This window comes from Protopterus annectens, chromosome 6.part0, assembly GCF_019279795.1.
Source record: "Protopterus annectens isolate FY-2018-M chromosome 6.part0, PAN1.0, whole genome shotgun sequence".
In the NCBI taxonomy this organism is placed as follows: Eukaryota; Metazoa; Chordata; order Ceratodontiformes; family Protopteridae; genus Protopterus; species Protopterus annectens.
In genome coordinates this window covers 215,295,654-215,320,935 of record NC_056737.1, presented here as the reverse complement: position 1 = coordinate 215,320,935, position 25,282 = coordinate 215,295,654, and positions in this window count along the sequence as shown.

Below are 25,282 nucleotides of genomic sequence, written 5' to 3'. Positions count from 1 at the left end.
GCAAAACCTGATGATGTTTAATGGGATGAAAATGAGCTTCCTCAAGGCAGAAATCTGGTTTGCCATACTGAGCCTTACAGCCCAGTCTATATGAGTTCTTAAGAGTGACTATGGTGTTTATGGAATAAAAGCAGAACAGAGAGATGTGGCCTTTTGTGTTAATAAAACATAGTGGTCGGTAAATGTACCAAACCCTATACAGTATCAGTGTGACTGAGAAGATGCCATGTAGAGAACAAGGGACAGAGGAGTGAACCAACATGTTTTGAAAGTCTGTCACACAGCATGTTGTGCACAGTGCATCATGGGAGCAGACATAGCTGACATGATGGTATTAGGCATTCTGTATAGCTGCAGGACAGTATATACATACCTCATGCTTTGACATGTACTGTCCCTCCATCATTATTGTCACCCTTACTTGGTTTTCCAAAAATATGCACACTTACTATTACATCAGTATTATGCAGGAGCACAGCAAAACAGGAGTCGTGATCAGGTGTGGGATGGAGATATATTGGAACGTAGCAGTGTTGTATGTTTGCAACAGGCACAACTATACAACCGCATGCGTAACTCTGCATGTGTGTATATTTGTCTATCCCTGCATGTTTGTGTGTGCAAATATTTATCTCAATGTTGGAACTCATAAAACAGTGCAAACAAAAACACTGATCTGATGCTGTATGCAAGTAGTCATCATTGACCCTATTTTTTCAATTTTGTACATAGGGTTGGGGTGTCACGTCAACAGTCACCAATACCTAGAACAAATGCTCACACCACCAAATGTATTCTTTATTTATTAACACTTTGGTTTATCATCAGAAGTTTATCTACACTCTTTATGCATTATCACCAATTTATCTACATTTTTGGTGCATTATCATAGATTTTAAATTCCTCTAAATCCACACAGTACAATCAAAACACAGATAGAACCCACACATACCCTAGCACACCTAAAACAATCCCAAAACCCAAATCTACTGTTCTATCTAAAGAGAAAAGATACAAAGTAAAAGATGGAGAACATCTCCCATTTACTTCAGAGGAAAAAGAAGTAAATTTACACACTATACATATACAATATGAAGACATAACCCCAAAGGACAACACACCCACCTTAAAGTAAAAAACATAGAAATGGCATGGGTTCATAAGAAAAAATAAAATAAAGCACTGACCTAAGTAGTGGATTCAAAATGGCATGAACAGGAAAATAAACTAGATTCTAACTACTTGTGGAGAATCTGTCCACATAGCCATTCCCCTTGTTCAGACTGGGGTTATCCATATCACTGTAATGCCATTCCCTTGGCCCATGCCGGGGTTATCCCCCTCATTGTATAGCCATTGCCCTTCCTCACACTGGGGTTATCCATATCACTGTAATGCCATTCCCTTGCCCCATGCTGGGGTTATCCCCATCACTGTATAGCCATTGCCCTTCCTCACACTGGGGTTATCCATATCACTGTAATGCCATTCCCTTGCCCCATGCTGGAGTTGTCCCCCTCACTGTATAGCCATTTCCCTGCCCCACACTGGGTTTATCCATATCACTATAATGCCATTCCCTTGCCCCATGCTGGGGTTGTCCCCCTCACTGTATAGCCATTGCCCTTCCTCACACTGGGTTATCCATATCACTGGAATGCCATTCCCTTGCCCCATGCTGGGGTTATCCCCATCACTGTATAGCCATTGCCCTTCCTCACACTGGGGTTATCCATATCACTGTAATGCCATTCCCTTGCCCCATGCTGGGGTTGTCCCCCTCACTGTATAGCCATTTCCTTGCCCCACACTGAGGTTATCCATATCACTGTAATGCGATTCCCTTTCCCCATGCTTGGGTTATCCCCCTCACTGTATAGCCATTGCACTGCCCAACACTGGGGTTACCCCCATCACTGTATAGACAGTCTCCTGTTCCATGCTGGTGACCTATATCACTGTATAGCCATTTCTTCAGCTCATTCCCCAGACTGGAATTACCCACATAACTCTATAGATATTCTCTTGCCCAACACTGGAGTTACCCTATCCAATTGTAGCCATTCTCCTGCTCCCACACTAAAGCTATCCCCATCACTGCATAGCCACCACTCCCCTAAGCTGACGTTATCTCCAAAGCTACATAACCATTTTAACTGTCCCAAATTTCAAGGCACATACTGCAAGGAAGTCTCATATAACTCTTGTGGTGTTCTGACTCACACTGTATACCAAGTGAAAAGACCGTGCCTTTTAGTATTCATATTGACTTGTTGAGGTGTTACCTTTTATTTTAGTAGGTTTATCTTATGTTCTGAAAATCCAGAAAATAGTCCAAATACCTTAATTGTCTTTTATCTTATGCTTAGCTAGCTTATGATGGCATTTAATTTGCTGGTCCTTATTTGGTTTGTAGCCCACTGACTTCATCATGCTGTTTGAAATATTCTACTAGAAACTTTGAAATTAATAAATAAACATTCACCACAACAGCAAGAAATGATGGCAAAACAACAACTGACCTCATGCTACATGCACAAACTCTCATCTAGTGATACCAAGATTGACTTCTTTCTACCAACATTACAAACATTTATGCAACTTCAAAATTAGTTTGAATTTGGCTAGAGCTTTGTGTGGGGGAAATCACTTTGCATTCCATATGTGTTTTCAACATCCTTAAATGTATATGCTTTCTATGGACATCATAAATACCTATCAAACATGGCTAGCTGACATACAGACCTGCAGCAGTCTTTATTATAAAGATAGCCTATGGTAAGAAGCAGTAGTAAAAATCCTGAATGCATGAAACACAGTATACATCCTGAATGCATTAAACATAGTATACATCCTGAATTCAATAAACATAATATAAATTCTGAATGCATGAAACATGTTATACATCCTAAATGCAAGAAACATAGTATACATCCTGAATGCAAAAAACATAATATAAATCCTGAATGCATGAAACATAGTACACATCCTGAATCCATGAAATACAGTACACATCCTGAATGCAAAACAAATAATATAAATCCCAAATGCATGAAACATAGTATACATCCTGAATGCAAAAAAACATAATATAAATCCTGAATGCATGAAGCATAGTATACATCCTGAATGCATGAAACATAGTACACATACTGAATGCATGAAACATAGTACACATACTGAATGCAAGAAACATAGTACACATCCTGAATGCATGAAACACAGTACACATCCTGAATACATGAAACATAGTACACATCCTGAATGCAAGAAATATAAATCCTGAATGCACGAAACATAATATACATCCTGAATGCATGAAACATAGTATACATCCTGAATGCTAGAAACATAGTACACATCCTGAAGGCATGAAACATAGTACACATCCTGAATGCATGAAACGTAATATAAATCCTGAATGGATGAAACATAGTGCACATCCTGAATGTAAGAAACATATTATACATCCTGAATGCATGAAACATAGTATAACTCCTGAATGCATGAAACATAGCATACATCCTGAATGCATGAAACATAGTAAACACCCTGAATGCATGAAACATAGTACACATTCTGAATGCAAGAAATATAAATCCTGAATGCACGAAACATAGTATACATCCTGAATGCTAGAAACATAGTACATATCCTGAATGCACAAAACATAGTACACATGCTCAATGCTTGAAACATAGTATACATATTGAATGCATTAAACATAGTATACATCCTGAATGCATGAAACATAATACAAATCCTGAATGCAAGTAATGTAAATCCTGAATGCATGAAACATAGTATACATCCTGAATGCATGAAACATAGTATACATCCTGAATGCATGAAACATACATACTGAATGCGAGAAAAATAATATAAATTCCGAATGCATGAAACATAGCATACATCCTGAATGCACGAAACATAGGACATATCCTGAATGCACGAAACATAGTACACATCCTGAATGTACGAAACATAGGACACATCCTGAATTCATAAAACATAGTACGCATCCTGAATGCATGGAACATAATACACATCCTGAATGCATGAAACATAGTATACATCCTGAATGCATGAAACATAGTACACATCCTGAATGCATGAAACATAATATAAATCCTGAATGCATGAAACATAGTACACATCCTGAATGCATGAAACATAGTATAAATCCTGAATGCATGAAACATAGTAAAAATCCTGAATTCAAGAAATATAAATCCTGAATGCACGAAACATAATATGCATCCTGAATGCATGAAACATAGTATACATCCTGAATGCTAGAAACATAGTGCACATCCTGAATGCACAAAACATTGTACACATCCTCAATGTTTGAAACATAGTATACATATTGAATGCATGAAACATAGTATACATCCTGAATGCATGAAACATAGTACACATCCTGAATGCGAGAAAAATAATATAAATCCCGAATGCATGAAACATAGTGTACATCCTGAATGCATGAAACATAGGACACATCCTGAATACATGAAACATAGTACACATCCTGAATGAATGAAACATAGGACACATCCTGAATTCACAAAACATAGTACACATCCTGAATTCATGAAATATAGTACACATCCTGAATGCATGAAACGTAGTATTCATTCTGAATGCATGAAACATAGTATTCATTCTGAATGCATGAAACACAGCACACATCCTGAATGCATGAAACATAGTATACATCCTGAATGCATGAAACATAATATAAATCCTGAGTGCATGAAACATAGTACACATCCTGAATGCATGAAACATAGTATACATCCTGAATGCTAGAAACATAGTACACATCCTGAATGCGAGAAAAATAATATAAATCCCGAATGCATGAAACACAGTATACATCCTGAATGCATGAAACATAGGACACATCCTGAATGCACAAAACATAGTACACATCCTGAATGAATGAAACATAGGACACATCCTGAATTCACAAAACATAGTACACATCCTGAATGCATGAAATATAGTACACATCCTGAATGCATGAAACATAGTACACATCCTCAATGCTTAACACATAGTATACATACTGAATGCATGAAACATAGTACACATCCTGAATGCATGAAACATAATATAAATCCTGAATGCATGAAACATAATATAAATCCTGAATGCATAAAACAGAGTAAACATCCTGAATGCAAGAAATATAAATCATGAATGCATGAAACATAGTATGCATCCTGATTGCATGAAACATAATATACATCCTGAATGCTAGAAACATAGTACACATCCTGAATGCACAAAACATAGTACACATCCTCAATGTTTGAAACATAGTATACATATTGAATGCATGAAACATAGTATACATCATGAATGCATGAAATATAGTACACATCCTGAATGCATGAAACATAGTACACATCCTGAATGCACGAAACATAGTACACATTCTGAATGCATGAAACATAGCATAAATCCTGAATGCATGAAACATAGTACACATCCTGACTGCATGAAACATAGTACACATCCTGAATGCATGAAACATAGTATACATCCTGAATGCATGAAACATAGTACACATCCTGACTGCATGAAACATAGTACACATCCTGAATGCATGAAACATAGTATACATCCTGAATGCATGAAACATAGTATACATCCTGAATGCATGAAACACAGTACACATCCTGAATGCAAGAAACATAGTACACATCCTGAATGCAAGAAACATAGTATACATCCTGAATGCATGAAACGTAGTATACATCCTGAATGCATGAAACATAGTATGCATTCTGAATGCAAGAAACATAGTACACATCCTGAATGCTAGAAGCATAGTATACATCCTGAATCCAAGAAACATAGTACACATTCTTAGTAGACATCCTGAATACATGAAACATAGTATACATCCTGAATCCAAGAAACATAGTACACATCCTGAATGCATGAAACATAGTACACATCCTGAATGCAAGAAACATAGTAGACATCCTGAATGTATGAAACGTAGTATAAATCCTGAATGCATGAAACATAGTACACATCCTGAATGCATGAAACATATTATAAATCCTGAATGCATGAAACATAGTACACATCCTGAATATATGAAACAGTGTACATCCTGAATGCAAGAAACATAGTACACATCCTGAATGCAAGAAACATAGTACAAATCCTGAATGCATGAAACATAGTACACATCCTGAATGCATAAAGCATATTATAAATCCTGAATACATGAAACATAGTTCACATCCTGAATGCAAGAAACATAATATAAATCCTGAATGCATGAAACATAGTATACATCCTGAATGCATGAAACAAGCATAATTCAGTTTTTATGTCTGGTAGAAGAACTGATATACAGTGAGTGAAGTGGTCTTTAACCCAATGGTTTGTTTCACTGTTTTTCTGTCATAGTTTGCTTGTATTCACTTTCTTATTAATTCCCTTAATTTATTCTTTTATTTATTTATTGGTTTCTTTGATTACCTGATACACCAGTGCAGGGCTGCATGGAAGCCCAAATTCTAAACTGGCACTTCTTAGGGCATAAAGCTGGAAGGTGAATCTGGACAGGGCAACAATCCAGCACAATCAATTACCTTCAGTCTTAATTTAATTAATAAAAAAATAATGTTTTGGTGGAATAAATCAGTGCAAGACAGAAAGATAACACAGGACAATAGTTATGTAAACAATAAGCACAGTAATGCAGTCTATCCCCAGGTACCTCTTTTTCAGTACAGCTGAAATAATAAATGGAACAGGAAATGAAAAAAAATACACAAATTTGGATATTACAAATTAATTCTCTCCTTTAAAATCCTAAGGTGCTTTGTGGCAAATAACTTAGCTAAGATTTTCACAGCACATTGAAATAATTCTGCATGATACACATCTTAGGACTTGGAGCAGCCCTAATTAAAATCTAGTAAAAGGACCCACTTGGTCAAGCAGCTCTTTTGTAATACTCTCTGATACACTACTTAAGGACATGGTGTTCACGTTCTCCCAGTGTGATAACATCTATATTCAGTTCCTGGAGCATGTTGAGGCAGCCACGGTGGTGCAGCTGTTAGTGTTGTCACCTTACAGCAAGAGGTTCTCCGGTTCGATCCTTGGCTGGGGTACCTTCTGTGCAGTGTCTGCATATCCTCCCTGTGGTCGCGTGGGTTTCCTCTGGGTGCTCTGGTTTCCTCCCATATCACAAAGACATGCTGTAGGTGGATTGGACACTCTAAACTGACCCTAGGTGTGTGTGTGTGTGTGTGTGTGGCTTCTGTGGAAAGTTGGGTGCCAGGCTGGCAACTCGATACAGAAAAGCTCTACTGCCAATCATGAGCGGACAGGTGATCCGCTGTGGCGACCCCTAACTGGGAAAAGCTGAAAGAAGAAGAAGTTCCTGGAGCATGTTACTTTGTTAAAGAGGTAATGTGGCAGCAATGCACTTTGTGCCAGTGTCTGCCCCTCCCATCCTCTTCACCCCAGAGTAAATAGTTAGGGTGATATAGTAGTTAGGATGATATAGTCCCTGTTGGAATTGTCTGACTCCCTAAGTAGTCTGAGTGGGTTACATGATGCACTTCATAGCAGGAAAGAAAAGTCCAACAGCATGCACTGTGTCTTCTCTAGTACCTTACATGAAAAATAAATTTGGGCAGAGCATGTTTTGGGCATAATAATTGAACAAGACAATCACCATGTGCCCTTGTGCCCCTGAGAAGTGCCTTAAACCTCTTTAATGCATGTCATAGGGTACTTTATTGCACTTAAACTGTTCCTAATGTGCAGTTCATAGGAGAAAAGAATGAATAACTATTCATTTCAAAGTCAGGAATTCTGCCTATAAATTAAGTTAGTAAGAATTTTCCTTGACATTTCGTAAGGTCATGCTAAGGTTTCTAGGTTTTCTTGACAGTTTATCCAATAAAGAACTGAGGTTATTACTCCATTTATTCATGAAGTCCCAGTTTATGTTGACTATATTTGTCCTTTGAGGATGACCCATGCTAAAACTCTTTTCCAGTAATTAAGACTGGTTTTAACATGACTCTCACCCATCACCATACAGTATTATCTGCAATTATTTGATTCTTTCCCCACATTTTTCCTTTTATTTTTGTTTATTTCATTTTTTTACTTCTTTTGATTATTCTTGACAACTATATAAGACGTTATTATCCCTCTCAAAAATCTTTCCCAATTTCTCAGAATACCATTTTGAACTCAGCAGTATCCTGGTTTGCTACTATAAGTATGACCAACTGCTCCTGCAGGAAATCATTAAAAGTACTGGTATACATGGTAAGCTCTGAATCTCTGAGTTATAAGGTTTTGCATGCTGGGACAAATGTACATTAATGCTGTCTGATAATAGGTTTCAGTCACTTCCATTTTGACAAGTGACAGTTTATGAAAAAAGCCTCTAGGGGAATGATGCAGTCAATTACCAAGCACATACTGTATGAAGATGGCAGGAAAAAAGACATGTTATTCTTTCAAGCCAGGATTATCCTCCTATCAAACGTTCAAGACTTCTAATTTTATTAAGTCTAACACTAATCTCTTTGCCCCAGGCAACTATCACCATGCCTTCAAAGATTTGTCAGATGCTATAATAATGGTGTCATTAAAATCTTTGCCAGCACCATATTCAAACAATGCTCTTTGCACAATATGGCTACAGAGTTATAAAAAAATAATACAAGGTCACAGACATAAATGTTGTAGACAGTAATATGTTAGCTATAAAGTTTTTTTTAAGCAGTATTTCTTACCAGGAAAAACAACTAAAATGTGTTTCTGTCACTAACAGCATCTGAAGCATAAAATTATAACTCATTCTACACCAGAGACATGAGGGTTATAAAGGGTATAAAGGCCATATCCAGTTAATGAAATAAGTTGGTATATTATTTTCTCATATCCCATACAAATGCACACAAGTATATCTTCTAAAGATGGAAATATAACTTCTGGGAGATTTTTTAATATTGCTTGTAATACAAAATAGCATAACGTTACTTTGTTATTTTTATTATTATTAATACTACACACAGGAACAGTGAGGTCATATGTGTGTCGAATTATAGCAGCAGAGCTTGTGCGGTAACTGGAATAGATTTTAAAATGACAGACTTGTTTATAAGAATCCCTCTCATTTCCCATTCTGCTTTAGTATAGGTAGCTATTTTAAAATAAGGCAGAAAAGCACCTTAATGCATTTATGCTAGCAAACAGAACATGGCGAAAATCAGAAAGAAAGAAAAAATCTGAAAGCCTTGATCGAAGTTGCAAAATCTCAATTCCTTTATTGTGGGACAGATGATTGCTGCTGAATACATATCCATTATCAAGCAAGAGCAGTTATATTTATACAAGCCAAGCTGTTTGGGGCGGGCAGAGGTGGGTTGGGAACTGCTTATGATTGGACAGCAGAGGGGGCTGGACCAAGGGTGAGCCCTCCTTGTGCCTGTGGTCTGTATGTTGGATGGCTGTCACAGAAGGGGCTATTCTAACCTGTCTCTACCTCCCTCCTTTAAAGCATTAATATGATCCAGACGAGGAAGCTCCGTAGAAGTAAAGGGAGCTAAAGACTTAGTTAAAGTGTTTATACTGACCTGTTGTGCTTCAATGTAAACCTCATCAGATCTGTCACTAATTATAAAGCCATATAAAGAAATATAAAAAGAAATCTCTCATATCGTAGATCATGTTAGCCTGTTTATTGGAACGGTGACACTTCTTTTTATCGAGGGTGGATGTCTGTGTATACAAGTAAATTATGTTAATGTTCAAAAATTAATCTGTGGTAAGTGGCAGCCAGTGGGAGCAAGTCGTAAAAAAAGAAATATAAACTGTTTATTTATCTATTTCTCCAAAAACATTTTGTAAATGAGGAACTTTTGCTTTTCAAATTTAGCCATATTATTCAGACTATGTCAGAATGAATCTGGGAGCTGCTATGTCCAAAGGTTGCATGTGGAGTCACCTTCATATATGTCCTCTCTCTGCCTTCTAGGGATTGGCTGTAAATTTCAGCTGATAAGGCTCTTGAAAGTGTCAATCCACTCCCCATTAAAAGATTTTCCTCAGGCAAATGTCAGTAGTAATTGTGTGCTTTCTTTCAGTTTCCTGAGGATAAGGATTCTGTATATGGAGCAGGAAGATTGAGCCTGGTCTTTTACATGCTTTCAGTCTGATTTGCCAGTACAATTCTTTTTTCTCTAGTGTGTCACTTTTGTTCCCTCGCAGGGCATTATTTGCCATATTCTTGCTTACTTGAAGGATATCCATTTGACATTCTCCTGAATGTGGCTTCAGAATCCCAAGCTAGATCAGTCTGCTCCTTGACAATACAAATGTTTTTTCTAAAGACTTGTATTTTCAAATAAAGATAACATACATTTTTATATTAGCAAAAACACACAGGTTACCTTACTTAAAAAGTGCATCACAGGGTCAGTGACCTTAACTGCAGTCTTTTATGACTTATGTTTACTTTGGTGTCTGTTGATTATATTTATATATATATATATATATATATATATATATATATATATATATATATATATATATGGGTCTCCTTCTGTTTGTCGAAATGAAAACACACTTTGCCGACAAACAGAAGGTTGAACCCACTTAAGCGAAAGTGCACTACATCAGAAGTGCACTATCGCGAAAGCTGATTCGCCGAAGCATATTACAGTGGGGATAAAAAATATATCCTTTTCCCCACTGTAGTGCAATCTCAGAGTTAGTATATTTAAGTAGGGGGAGCGTATGGGGGGTGCAGGGGGGCTTGCCACCCTGCAAAATAGTGTTTATAGTAGGTTTTTTTTTTTCTGATTCGGTGAATCAGATTTCGCGATTGTGCACTTTCAATGTAGTGCACTTTCGCGGAAGTGGAGTTTTACTTTTCTTTTTCGAGACTGTGAAATTTCGATAAAGAAAAGTATATATATATATATATATATATAACATAAAAGACTGCAGATAGACATGCAAGAAGGTGTATGTGTGTGTGTGTGTGTGTGTGTGTGTGTGTGTGTGTGTGTGTGTGTGTGTGTGTGTGTGTGTGTGTGTGTGTGTGTGTGTGCGTGTGTGCGTGTAGAAGTTCATCATGTACCTGGAGGTTGACAGCAAAGCCATCAGTGCATTTTGCTCAACTGCTTGACAGATTGTAGTGACACAATGTTAACGGTGCAACATAATGTAGTAGTGGTGGTGGGGAATTAGAAAGCTTCTTGTTTTCCTCACTGGTGTGCAATCTCAGGGTTACTGTATATGGATGTATATATCTCCATCATACCTCTCGACCTCTTAGAGCAAGAATTCTGACAAAGTCATAAGTAAAAGTGGGACAGAGGCCCAAAATAGGGACAATTTTTAAATATTGCTCTTACAAACTTAGAAAGTTAATAGAATAACAGGTTTTGCATTAACATGAACTTTCTGAAGGGTATGAAGTCTGAAAACTCAAATGCCTGTCATTAGGTTTTAACTTCAATCTTTAATGATTTGCCACTAATTTGTAAGAAAACCACAATTTTTTGAAAAATGGAGCAAAAATATGAGGCAAAAATCTGGACATTCTATGGAAATCTGTACAGTTGAGAGGTATGATCTCCATGTGGAGAGTGCCGGGAGATATGTTAAAAAACACTGTCTTACAGCATTACTTCAGTTTCACTGTGTTGGCATCTGAAGAGCTGAAATCAACAGCTCAGCAACAAATAAGAGTTCCGTCAGTCACTTGGCACACACACACTCACACACTCACACACTCACACACACACACACACACACACACACGTTCACACGCACACTCGCACATGCACGCACGCACACGCGCACACGCATGCACACACACACACGCACGCACACACACACACACACACACACACACACACACACACACACACACACACACATACATATATATGTATGCATATGAATCCAAACCCAATCAATCAAAGATAACTGAAAATAAATCAATAGCATTTAATTTTCTGCTAATGTAATGCTGTTCTAATAACTGAAAATAAAAAAAGAATACCTACTCTGTAACATACATGTTCGAAGAAATAAACTTGGTGCATGCAAACCAGAAAACACTGATTTTTGCACATAGCAAATTCCCCTGTGCCCCCCCCCCCCCCCATACATCCTTATACTTATAGCTCTGAAATCTCACAATAGCAAGGAAAGGATATATTTCTGGTCCACCATTACAGTGGTCTCACACCAGCATTGTTAATCAGCTGATCTGCTGAGCAAATGGAGTCAATAAAAGCTGTCAACTAACCAAAAATTCAATATATATATATATATATATATATATATATATATATATATATATATATATTTAAAAAAACAGAGCCAATATACACAAGTGCAATACACTGTCATACTATTAAAGCTGCAGTGAAACCCTCTGTCCCAGGTTTTGTTTCAAAACCTTCTAGAACACATTTAATGAAGTAAGCACATAGCAACATTCTGAGTGGTCACTTTGGGATGGTGCTCCTGTGGTACAAGGTTTGACACTCACAGCCCTCATTTGAGTGCTGTGTGACCTTGAGCAAGTCACTCAACCACACAGTGCTTGGTTGTATCTGGGAAATTGGGACAGGCTCCTCAATGGTTTCCTGGACTGCAAGCCTAGTAACTACATATGAACCTATGAACGACACAAAAGTGACAATTTCTGCTAGATTTTATTGGCCTTGTATTGTAAAGAACAGAAAAGTTTTTTGCAGCTTACCTAAAATGTCAAAGGACAGCACCCAGATTAGGATTTAAGAACTCTTACCTATAGTTGAAGTTGTATTTGAACCAATATGAAATGGACATTATAGGACCATGTGTAAAATAAAGTAAAGACTATCAGTAAATTTTAGTTAATTTGGGCATACCCCTGTGAAAAGTCAAAATAAAGTCCAGAGCGAAAAAAAAACAAAACAAAATAACTAGTACTTCTTTTTTCTAGGGTAGGAATCCTCTGAGAAAGTCTTACTTATCAAAGCACCCCATTTGTGTCCAAAGTAATGCATGGGCATTGTATATTTAGTGAAACAAGTAAGGACATCTGTATATCACCAACACACATATGAATTAGTTGAAACTCTAATGTCCAACTTTAAGGTCCATGATATGGAAGGCTATAGAGCTGGATGGAAGAAAACTAGGGCCATCTGCTTCCATACCCTCCTCTTTGCTATAAAAGAAGTACCCCAAAGCTAAAGTGAGTTCACATAATTTGAACTGCTGTATAGCACACATCCTAAAGACTTGCTAGGCATAGCAATATAAACATGAAAGGAGGAAAACACCCTTTTTAAAAGCATTATACAGGACTTTATAGGTCCACAGGATTGGGTCTATATCATAACATCGAAGTTCTCTAACATCGAATGTTATTATATCGAACCCTAAATACCGAAGTGTGAAAAGATCGAACAGTCAGAATAGCAAATTCTTTCCCAGGGAAAAAATTCGCTATTCCGAGAAACATACACACAGCACAAACACACACAAAAAAACAGCCATCCACACACATAAAATCCTACACCTAAACTAAACTTTACATACAGTACTAGCTATCCACTTACCTTAACCCAACCCTAACCCTAAGGTCCATCACTTTCGCACACTCAACTCACCCACGCCCTAACCCTAACTCACCTAACCCGCCCCTAACCCTAATCTACACACAATCGCACACTTACCTGAACCGCACCCTAACACTAATGTACACACAACCGCACGCTTACCTGACCCACTCCCTAACCTAACTCACCGAACTCACCCCAACCCTAACCTACACACAATCGCACACTTACCAGAACTCAACCTGTAACGCTCCAACATATCGAACGTTGAAAACAGCGAAGCCACAGCAACAGCCCACCAAATTCTTTCCCTGGGAAAAAATTCGGTATCTTGCACCTTTGCTGTTTTCAGCGTTCGACATTACGGGTTCGATATTATAACATTCAATGTTAGAGAACTTCGATGTTATAATATAGACCCCACAGGATCAAAAGCATCGGGATCCCTATAATAACATTGATTTTTGCCCTGCACATGACTGTTTCACAACACTGTGTGCTAAATTTTAAAAAGGGGAGTCAGGTTTTGACATTGTTTATGCTTTAGGACTCAAACACTATTTATAGTAATGTTCAGTTTTAACTGAATGCATATCATGTTAAACAGCTTTTGATGTTATCAACTCTCCTTTTTTACTGAAAAGGGTCTTGGACTGTATAAGTTGGAGTTCATTTTGCTAGAGATATGTTATGATGATGTTGCTGTTAGTCTGATCTCATCTCTAGACCTTTATGCCCTCCTTTTCTTTTTTGCAACATGTTGTACATTTGTCTCATCCCCTCCTGCTTTGTAAGACATTCTCCCATCTTTTTGCCACATTAATGCTCATGTATAGTCCCTCAACTTATTAGCATACTTATTATACAACTAAATATATGTTTTACACAGTTATCCTATTTACCTGCTATCAGAATGCTGCTTTATGTTCACCTCCTTTAATTTACTGGTCTTTCTTTTCTCTTCACTGGACAGTTAGGACTGGAAAAACGTGTTGAGAGCAGCGATTTGTAGTTAGGACAGCATAATAAAAATAAAACTTTTGTTATTCTTGTAATAGGTGTCATCAATAATATTCCAAAATAGGAGGAATTCAAGTACAGGGGAGAAAGTGCTTCAAAGTGTGATATGCCCCATCAGTAAAGGGAAAAGTTAGAAAACAGCATTCAGAGATACCCGCAATTTACCCTTCCCTTCCCACACACCGCTTTACTGGTCTAAATATTTTATGAAATTGTAGTTGCTGTTGTTTTTGTATCCTATTTCACAGAGCTTGAGTATTAAGAACATTGTGACAGCCAAGGCTGCATGTACACAGGACATGCATTGCTTACCATTGTTTATACTGCTGTAGCCCTCCCCTGGGTGGGCTTATGTTTAAGCATCCTTGAGCTCCCAACAAAACAGCATTACAGTTATATTGTTCCCATCTAGCAGAGTTTGCCATATCACTAGTTTACAGTGGTGCATCTTCACTTTTAGCTTCTATCTTTTAACAGTCACAGCAAAACACTGCCTCAGTCCATTTGTTTATCTTTGTTGGGCTAGATGTGCAGAAACACTGGGTTTGAGCAAGTCCAGACTGGTTGTCACCCAGTGATGTTGCAGATGTGTCCCACTCCACTCCACTTCCACTCACATTTCCCCAGCCACCCACTAGATCCACAAATTTATTCCCACTGCTTTCCTCCCACTTTGTAGGGACATCACAAACCTGCTTAAAGACACAACTACATATCAGGACAATTTCCACAATTCACCCACCCCACGTCATCCATCACAAATGGATCTGAAGAAGTCGACAAAGAAGAAAGCATTTATCCCAATAAAACCTATAAAAGGAATGATCTGGAGCCCATTCTTTTTGGTAAAATGAGGATTTAGAATTGTGTTTATTTTGTTTTTTTTTAAATAAAATTACTTAGATGTAGGGATTGCTCTAAGGACTCGCGACAATCCTGTATTGGAATTTTGGTTGTCCTGCTACATTCTCCCTGTATACAGCCAGGTTGGATTAGAATAACTGGAGACCCCCCCCCCCACTTGTGGGTGACCTTTGATTGAATACTATTAATATTTTTTTCCCTACTCACTTATTCACTCACTATCTATTCCCTTAATAAAGCATGCACCGAAGATCTTCTGACATTCTCTTTCCAACTCAGTCACGCAATGACTGCTCATAAATACCTAGCCTTCTTTCCATTTGCACTACTGCACCCCCTTCCCTTTCAATCCAAATACTCACCTCTTCTTTTTTCAACCCATCTGTCAGCTCCTTTAAACAACCTTACTTCATCTAATCAGTTTTTACTCCTGGCCACGCCATCTCATTTCTACTTTACCACCTTATTCTTATTCATACTCAGTACTGCAAATCCCTATATTTGGTTCTTTGTCTGTCTCACTTCTTATCCAACTTGCTCACTATTCTCTTGGATTTAAAGTTTAATTAATCTCACATTTTATCCAAAACACTCAGTACACTTATCCCTTTAACAATCCGTAACATCACCCTAACTGATACATTTTTTTGTGCCTGGCTTTATAACTTCATTGGCTCACCAACTCACCACAAATAAATATGTCATTCACTAGCTTAACTATTCTGTTTCTTCTACTGCTTAACCCTCCTCACATACTAGCAAATCACTCTTACACCCCAAATTTCCTCACCTACCGTAAGCCAACATTTAAAACATTCTGTCCAAAATTCATCACCAGAAATTGTGCCACATCTATTTAGCAGCTCACCTACTCTTTACTTTAAACATCTCCTCACTACCACCCCAGACAAAGCAGAAAAATAAAATAAAATTTACCATTATAAAACCACTTCACTCTCTCCAACAGTCTTCAAAACTTAAGCTATGGGGTAACATATACCACACCCCAGGTCCTCCTTCCATCTCTACCTCCCTCTCACCCATATCCCTCTGGTTATCTCTAATAACTCCTACCAACTGAACTTTACTTCCATAAATATACATAGCATTTGTAATAAAATCACTGAACTGCATGCCTGGATCTTTCATTATACACCAGATATTATTACCCTTACTAAAACATGGCTAAAAACTCATATAAATGACTCAGAAATGCTTCCTCCAGAGTACAGCCATCATTATAGCAGATAGACCATCGAAAAATCTGGAGGGTAGCTATCCTCTACTTTAACATGTTTGAAGTCTTTCCTCTTACTAACACTCTGTCTGACTTCAGCAATGCAGAACTACTTATATCATACATAAAATTAAATGACTACAGATTCCTTTGTATAACCGTTCTATTTTTCCCATCCTCCTAGAAACAATATTTCCACCCTTGAAGACATCCTTTACTGGATGTCACACATTATTACTCATTAAATAGTCATCATAGATGATGTCAGTATCAGCTGGAGTCCTTTAATTTCTAACTGCCTTTCTAGCATCAACCTTCATGGCTTTAAACAACGTATTTCTTCCCCTACTTGCTATAACAAATCCTTGGACACTAGTCCCACTCTTGAGTGGATTCTGGTCTCTGATCCTTGCAAATTATATTGCATCAGGAATGCTTCTTGAATTCCTTAGTGATCTCTGTCATACTTATACTATCAGACAAATTATTCGCCATCCCAAACAACATGTATACAAAAAGTACTCATAATCTCTCAAAAGCTTAACCATGAATCAATTTATCTGCCCTGAAGTCTTTTTTTCCTTGGACTATTCTAAAAGTTTTTCCACTAGATGAAGCAGTAGACAGATTAATTTCAACTTATTTAAGCATCCTAAACAGCCTTGCACCACTACACAGAAAGAGAGTAAACTCTAATTTTGTCTCTTGGCTTACTAATCAGAGTCAAAGTCTTATACAAAATAGAGATAGGGCATGGCAAGAGTGACAGAAGCTTAAAATACTGGAAAAGCCTTTAAAGAACTTTGTAAATTTACCAAAAAGCAAATCAACCTTGATAAAAAAGTACTATTCTGATTTACAAAACAACATTAGATGTAATCCCCAACTATTCTTGTCATCCATTAAACAAATTTTACACCTAGAAACTAATGATGTCCTTAAATCCTGTCCTCAAAACTTCCCCTTAGAAACAGCCACCAAATTTAACTCATACTTCATTGACAGCATAGCTGCCCTGACCAACAAATCGTTTCCTGACTCATGTCTACCCTCATCCCCCAATACCACTACCCTGTACTACTAAAACAAGTTGCTATCTTCTTCACAAAAAGTTGTTATCCAAACTTAAACCCTGCTCACCCTCTGCAGATAACCTTCATGCAGAATACCTCAAAATTGCTGCTAACACCATTGCATAGCCAATCTCCATTTTTATAAACAGGTCAGTACATGAATCCTGTATTCTTACCATCTGGAAAAAATGCCTTATCATCCCTTTCTAAAAAGGTGACACTCCTACTGAGATACCTAATTTCATGCCCATTGCCATCTTATCCACCTCTCAAAACTATTGGAAAAACGTGTCAATCAGCAACTACTCTGGTATCTCTTAAAGAGCAGTTACTGACCAATACTCAACATGGTTTTAGACCTTCCTATAGCACAAATGTTCTACTAACTTTTAACAGATAACATAAATAAAGCCAGGGATGGACATAGACTCATATCTTCCTTTATTCCTAGACTTATCAAAAGCTTTTGCACTGTATCTCATATAAAAACTAGTACAACTGCCCACAATAACGTACAACTGCCCACAATAACTATCTCACAACCTACTCTTGAATGGTTTGATAATTACTTGTCAAAACATTACCAGGCAATCCAATGTAATTCTATCTTTTACCCTTGTGTACGCATTGATACAGGTGCCCCACAAGGTTATATCCTTGGTCCTCTTCTATTTAATACCTTTGCAAACAATCTTCCTACTTCTATACAGCAAGGATCCCTTGTGCAGTATGCAAATAATTCCACCAGTATTTGCCTCTTAGGCAGTCTAAAAAACCTAGCAAATATTACACAACACATGAAAACTGGCTTTGTAATCACAATCTCCTTTTTAATCGAAAGAAAAACAAACTTCTTTTGTTATTCCTCAAATCACATGCCCATGAGAAACATAACTTTAAAATTACATCCCTAAACAATACATCATCTGAAGTAATGTCCCATGCAAAACTGTTGTGGGTTATGATAAATGACCACCTCAAAATATTACCTCCACATACAGAGCAATATAAAAAAAAACTCACAAAAAGCTAGGATTGTTATATAGCGCCAAAAAATTACTTACTACATCCACCAGACTCGATCTTGACACTACATTCCTATTCCCCTCTCTACGATTTGCTTCTCCCATTTTGGCTAACCTTCAAGCCACCCTAAAATCTAAACTAGAACAGAGTTAAAACAAGATAGCTACATCTGCAGTTCATACAAGTCACAGAACACATCACAGTTCTGCACTAAAACCTCTAAACTGGCTAGAATTGTTCCACCAACTAAATCATGCCCAACTTCTCTTTAACACACAAAATTATATTTAATCTCACTTCCTGCTATAAGTACAACTCTCCACCATTACCTCTCAATTCATCACTTTCGATCTTCTGACAAAAATCTACTTGACATCTATAAGCCTTACAAAGACTATGATCAAAGTCTATACCCACACTGACTAGTAAAAGTTTGGAATACAATCCTTGCACTAATTAAGGCAATATATAGTTTTCATTTATTTAATCTGCAACTAAAATAATAAAATAATGATGCCTGACTTTGCACATGCTGCTGTCCTGGCTAATAATTACAGATCCTTCTCCTCCAATACCTTTAAACATCCTATATTTCCCTTTCCTTGTTTTTATTTATCTTACTCTTATTTCCCTTACACTTAATCTTGCTTTTACTCCTGTCTGTCATATTTACTTCACTTATTACCTCTAACACATATTTATTTCTGCAAGAGGGGGGCTAGAATTTACTGGGGAAAACTGGCAAAGGAACCAAGGCTATTGAGAGCAAATAACTGATATGGGAAGGTTTTAGAGTGGGATGAGGTCAAGAAGACATTTGGATTGCAGGCTAGAGGCTGACTTCCCTATCAGGGTTTGATATCAGAGTATAAGCAAAGAAAAGGGATGGGGAATCCTAAGTGAAAGGCCTGATCTTCTGGAGTTTTTAGCTGAATCTGGAGCAGAGGCTACTGTTAAAAATGGAAATTAGTAGGGCATATAAAATATTGCAAAATAATTATAGGAATCACTCAGCAGAAAAGACTGGGAAGAGAGAATGGATAAGCAATTCACAAAGAAACAATGGGGGGACATATGCATGGCTCTCAAATATGCAACAAAGTCTAGAAGATTTAGGAATTTTTCTTGGAAGTATTTGCATAGGTATTTTTATACCCCAAGAAAACTCCAAATAAGTTTTCCTCAGGTAAGTGGCAGATTGTGGAGGTAGATGGGGAAGAAAGAGTTAAATGGGAACATATGTTCTGGGGGTATAATGTTTTGTCAGATTTTAAAAATTCCCTACAGAGTACTCTGTCAGAAATGTTGTGTGAGCAAACTGGTGTGACTAAAGAAATTAATTCTGAGCTGGGATATAGAATCTGAATTGCTTAACCAAGGCCTTAATTCTAGTGTGCCAAAAAACAATTACTAGAAAACAAATGTGCTAAAAAATACTTATTTCTCACCCCCTTCCTTTCCTCCTCCTTATCCACTGTGTGGATGTTCCACTCTGATTTATTAGTCAGTAAAACACTCAACTAAAGCCGTGGTGGTACAGCGGTTGCGTTGTTGCCTCACAGCAAGAGCTTCTCCCGTTTGATTCTCAGCTAGTGTGTGGGGAGTGCCTTCTGTGTGGAGTCTGCATGTCCTCCCCGCGGTCGAGTGGCCTCCGAAAGACATGCGTTGAATGGGCATGCCTTCGCTGAAGGTTGGGCATTAGGCTGGCAACTCAGCACCATAAAAATCTACTGCCAATCATTAGCAGACCGGAGTTCCGCTGTGGCGACCCCTTACCGGGAAAAGCCGAAAAGACAAACAACACATGAGTAAAACACACACTCTTATAACATCTCAACACATTTCAGTGATATTGTATTCACTTTGTCTTAATGATGGTATATATGTATTATCCTGATATCATATGTATATTAATATTTGTATTAATCTATGCATTTACAGTATATTTTAATATGATGTTAGTTTTTCACCTATGTATATGCATTTTCTGTTCTTTTATTTGGTGCGCTTTTCTCCCAGGGCTTCTGTAAAAACAGATACAATTATCCAGTCAGACTTTGCCAGAAAACTAATGTTAATAAAAATAAACATTTGAAGATAGCACAGAAGACAAAACAGAAAGTACATAATAAAAAGTTTGTCTCAGATAATTCAAAGCAGTAGATAAAATATATGTGTTAATGCTCACTGCTAAAGACAGGTTCCTTGCATTGTGATAATAGTGTTTTGAAACTGTAAAAAGAGAAAGTAGAGTGACTTATAATGTGAAATAACTGAGAAAAGGAAACCAGAATTGTTCTGTCACATGAATATTCTGAAACTTTGCAGATAAACTGAAGTTTCTATAGTAACTATGTTTGCACTAGAAGTTAAGGTTCCCAGAACATGTCTGGAAGTCAGAATAGAAAATATATTATCAATATATCAAAAACGAAAAATGAAATAATTTGTGCTCAAGAAGAACATATTCTTAGAGCTGCCTGATGTAATCCAGCAAAACACAGAAACTGCACCTGGTAAGAAATTAAATTTGAACCTGTACCAAGTACCAGAATCCCAGTGACAAGCCCTGTACCAAGTACCAGAATCCCAGTGACAAGCCCTGTACCAAGTACCAGAATCCCAGTGACAAGCCCTGTACCAAGTACCAGAATCCCAGTGACAAGCCCTGTACCAAGTACCAGAATCCCAGTGACAAGCCCTGTACCAAGTACCAGAATCCCAGTGACAAGCCCTGTACCAAGTACCAGAATCCCAGTGACAAGCCCTGTACCAAGTACCAGAATCCCAGTGACAAGCCCTGTACCAAGTACCAGAATCCCAGTGACAAGCCCTGTACCAAGTACCAGAATCCCAGTGACAAGCCCTGTACCAAGTACCAGAATCCCAGTGACAAGCCCTGTACCAAGTACCAGAATCCCAGTGACAAGCCCTGTACCAAGTACCAGAATCCCAGTGACAAGCCCTGTACCAAGTACCAGAATCCCAGTGACAAGCCCTGTACCAAGTACCAGAATCCCAGTCACAAGCCCTGTACCAAGTACCAGAATCCCAGTGACAAGCCCTGTACCAAGTACCAGAATCCCAGTGACAAGCCCTGTACCAAGTACCAGAATCCCAGTGACAAGCCCTGTACCAAGTACCAGAATCCCAGTGACAAGCCCTGTACCAAGTACCAGAATCCCAGTGACAAGCCCTGTACCAAGTACCAGAATCCCAGTGACAAGCCCTGTACCAAGTACCAGAATCCCAGTGACAAGCCCTGTACCAAGTACCAGAATCCCAGTCACAAGCCCTGTACCAAGTACCAGAATCCCAGTCACAAGCCCTGTACCAAGTACCAGAATCCCAGTGACAAGCCCTGTACCAAGTACCAGAATCCCAGTCACAAGCCCTGTACCAAGTACCAGAATCCCAGTGACAAGCCCTGTACCAAGTACCAGAATCCCAGTGACAAGCCCTGTACCAAGTACCAGAATCCCAGTGACAAGCCCTGTACCAAGTACCAGAATCCCAGTGACAAGCCCTGTACCAAGTACCAGAATCCCAGTGACAAGCCCTGTACCAAGTACCAGAATCCCAGTCACAAGCCCTGTACCAAGTACCAGAATCCCAGTGACAAGCCCTGTACCAAGTACCAGAATCCCAGTCACAAGCCCTGTACCAAGTACCAGAATCCCAGTGACAAGCCCTGTACCAAGTACCAGAATCCCAGTGACAAGCCCTGTACCAAGTACCAGAATCCCAGTCACAAGCCCTGTACCAAGTACCAGAATCCCAGTGACAAGCCCTGTACCAAGTACCAGAATCCCAGTCACAAGCCCTGTACCAAGTACCAGAATCCCAGTGACAAGCCCTGTACCAAGTACCAGAATCCCAGTGACAAGCCCTGTACCAAGTACCAGAATCCCAGTCACAAGCCCTGTACCAAGTACCAGAATCCCAGTGACAAGCCCTGTACCAAGTACCAGAATCCCAGTGACAAGCCCTGTACCAAGTACCAGAATCCCAGTGACAAGCCCTGTACCAAGTACCAGAATCCCAGTGACAAGCCCTGTACCAAGTACCAGAATCCCAGTGACAAGCCCTGTACCAAGTACCAGAATCCCAGTGACAAGCCCTGTACCAAGTACCAGAATCCCAGTGACAAGCCCTGTACCAAGTACCAGAATCCCAGTGACAAGCCCTGTACCAAGTACCAGAATCCCAGTGACAAGCCCTGTACCAAGTACCAGAATCCCAGTGACAAGCCCTGTACCAAGTACCAGAATCCCAGTGACAAGCCCTGTACCAAGTACCAGAATCCCAGTGACAAGCCCTGTACCAAGTACCAGAATCCCAGTGACAAGCCCTGTACCAAGTACCAGAATCCCAGTCACAAGCCCTGTACCAAGTACCAGAATCCCAGTGACAAGCCCTGTACCAAGTACCAGAATCCCAGTGACAAGCCCTGTACCAAGTACCAGAATCCCAGTGACAAGCCCTGTACCAAGTACCAGAATCCCAGTGACAAGCCCTGTACCAAGTACCAGAATCCCAGTGACAAGCAGTGAAGGAAAAGGTACCGAAAATGTTTGAAACTGTGGTCTTTGAAAATCCCCAAAGTGAGTAGAATAGCTCCATATCACTACATCATGAGACTGTTGCATGCCCAGGTTTGTTGGCAACAGTGGCCAGAAGTGGCAGTCATGCAGTCTCCAGAATGGTATGCGTGTCATCTGTGTATGTGTGGCATGTCCTTAACCTTAACCTCCCATGACCAAAGTCAATATGGATTTCACAGCCAGAATGAGGAGGCGGGGGGGTTACCATTTGCCTCATGGATGTACTTGTGGGTGCTCTGCAGATCGCACACTAAACTCTTTGTCTCTGTGCACAATGTCTCTGTGTAGGCACTGCAGGTCATCCTCCAGGCCAAATTGGTGTTCCACATTATCTGGCTGACCTGACATCTTGATGGCAATTCCCACCAAGACAACTCTCCACTATAGAATGTGTATCTACATCAGAGGCAGCACGGTTAACCGATGCTATATGTGATGGTGACTCCTAGGTAGCTTAGGTGGGGCTCATTATAATAAGATGTCCAGCAGTAAACACTGGGGAGGCCAAAAGTCCTGACTACCCTTTTTCTCTTACATCATATGTGGGGGGATGAACGCTCCAATGGTTAGTGTTTTTCACAGTGTCATTGTTTCATCTGTCTGTGTTATATGCATATGCCATTATTGTCATCCACAAGTGACCTGTTAGCATCAGACATATGGATGCATAAAGATAAAATACCTGTGACAGCGATGAACCACCTGTATCAGACCCCCTGCACATCACATGGCACATATCCTGGCATATGACACATTCTATGAATACCACATGAGCACATACATACCTTGAGGTGCAGCGTATTGCAACTGTAGCCCAGACATACCTGTGAAAGAGATATGCAGTGTTGTTTTGCGGAATACACCCCCACTCACATGCAAGTCAAATTAGACCATATAAATGTACCTGCTATTACTATCTCACTCACAAACACTCAAGCAGTTGTCCTTAGGCCAGATCCAAAATTCAAGGTGTCACCAGGTATGAATCAGAATTCAAACTCTAATCAGAAATATCAAGAGTTCTTCCACCTGTGTGGGCCACTTCTATATGAGTGGCCCACCTCCTATGGTGGACACATCCCTGGAAAAGGACTGTGTCTTGGTCTTGGCATACAATAAGATATCAGTTACCCTTCTTCACAACTTGACTATCAGGGCTGGCCATAGGACATGTGGACAAATTAGGAGCAATAGATTCCTGCACTTACCAGAACCATAGGTTAAAAAAAAAAAGTCTGCAGTTTTATTTTTCAGATATTTTTTTACTGCACTGTTCTGCACTCTTCATCCGTTTTCCTTTGGCTATAAAAAAAAGTCTTCATTTTGAAGACAAAAAAGGGGGTAGGTGGCTCTTCTATTTAGAACTATAGCAAACTGCTTGCTAAAAATGTCACAAATGTCTTACTACAGTCAATTTACCACACACTAAGTACTTTAGCACTTCAGCCATGAGCACAAATGTAATACCAGAATCTACTAAAATACTGGTATTTCATTAACAAATCCCAGTACTGCACTCCATACCTCTCAATTATCCAGAATTTTGCAAAGATATTTCTTTCATATTTTGGGTTTGCTCCTCATAAAATTTGTGTTTCTCTGGCAAATCACTGAGGTTTGAATTTACTTAATAATGACATACATTTGAGATTCAGACTTTATCTCCTTCAGCAAATGTACAATAATGCAAAACCTGTTATTCTATCAACTTTCTAAATTTATATGAGCAATATTTAAGATCTGCCTCTGATTTGGGGCCTTTGCCTCTCCATTATTTTTGGCTTTGACCTTCCACTAAGAGGTTGAGAGGTATGTACTCCTGCACTGTCA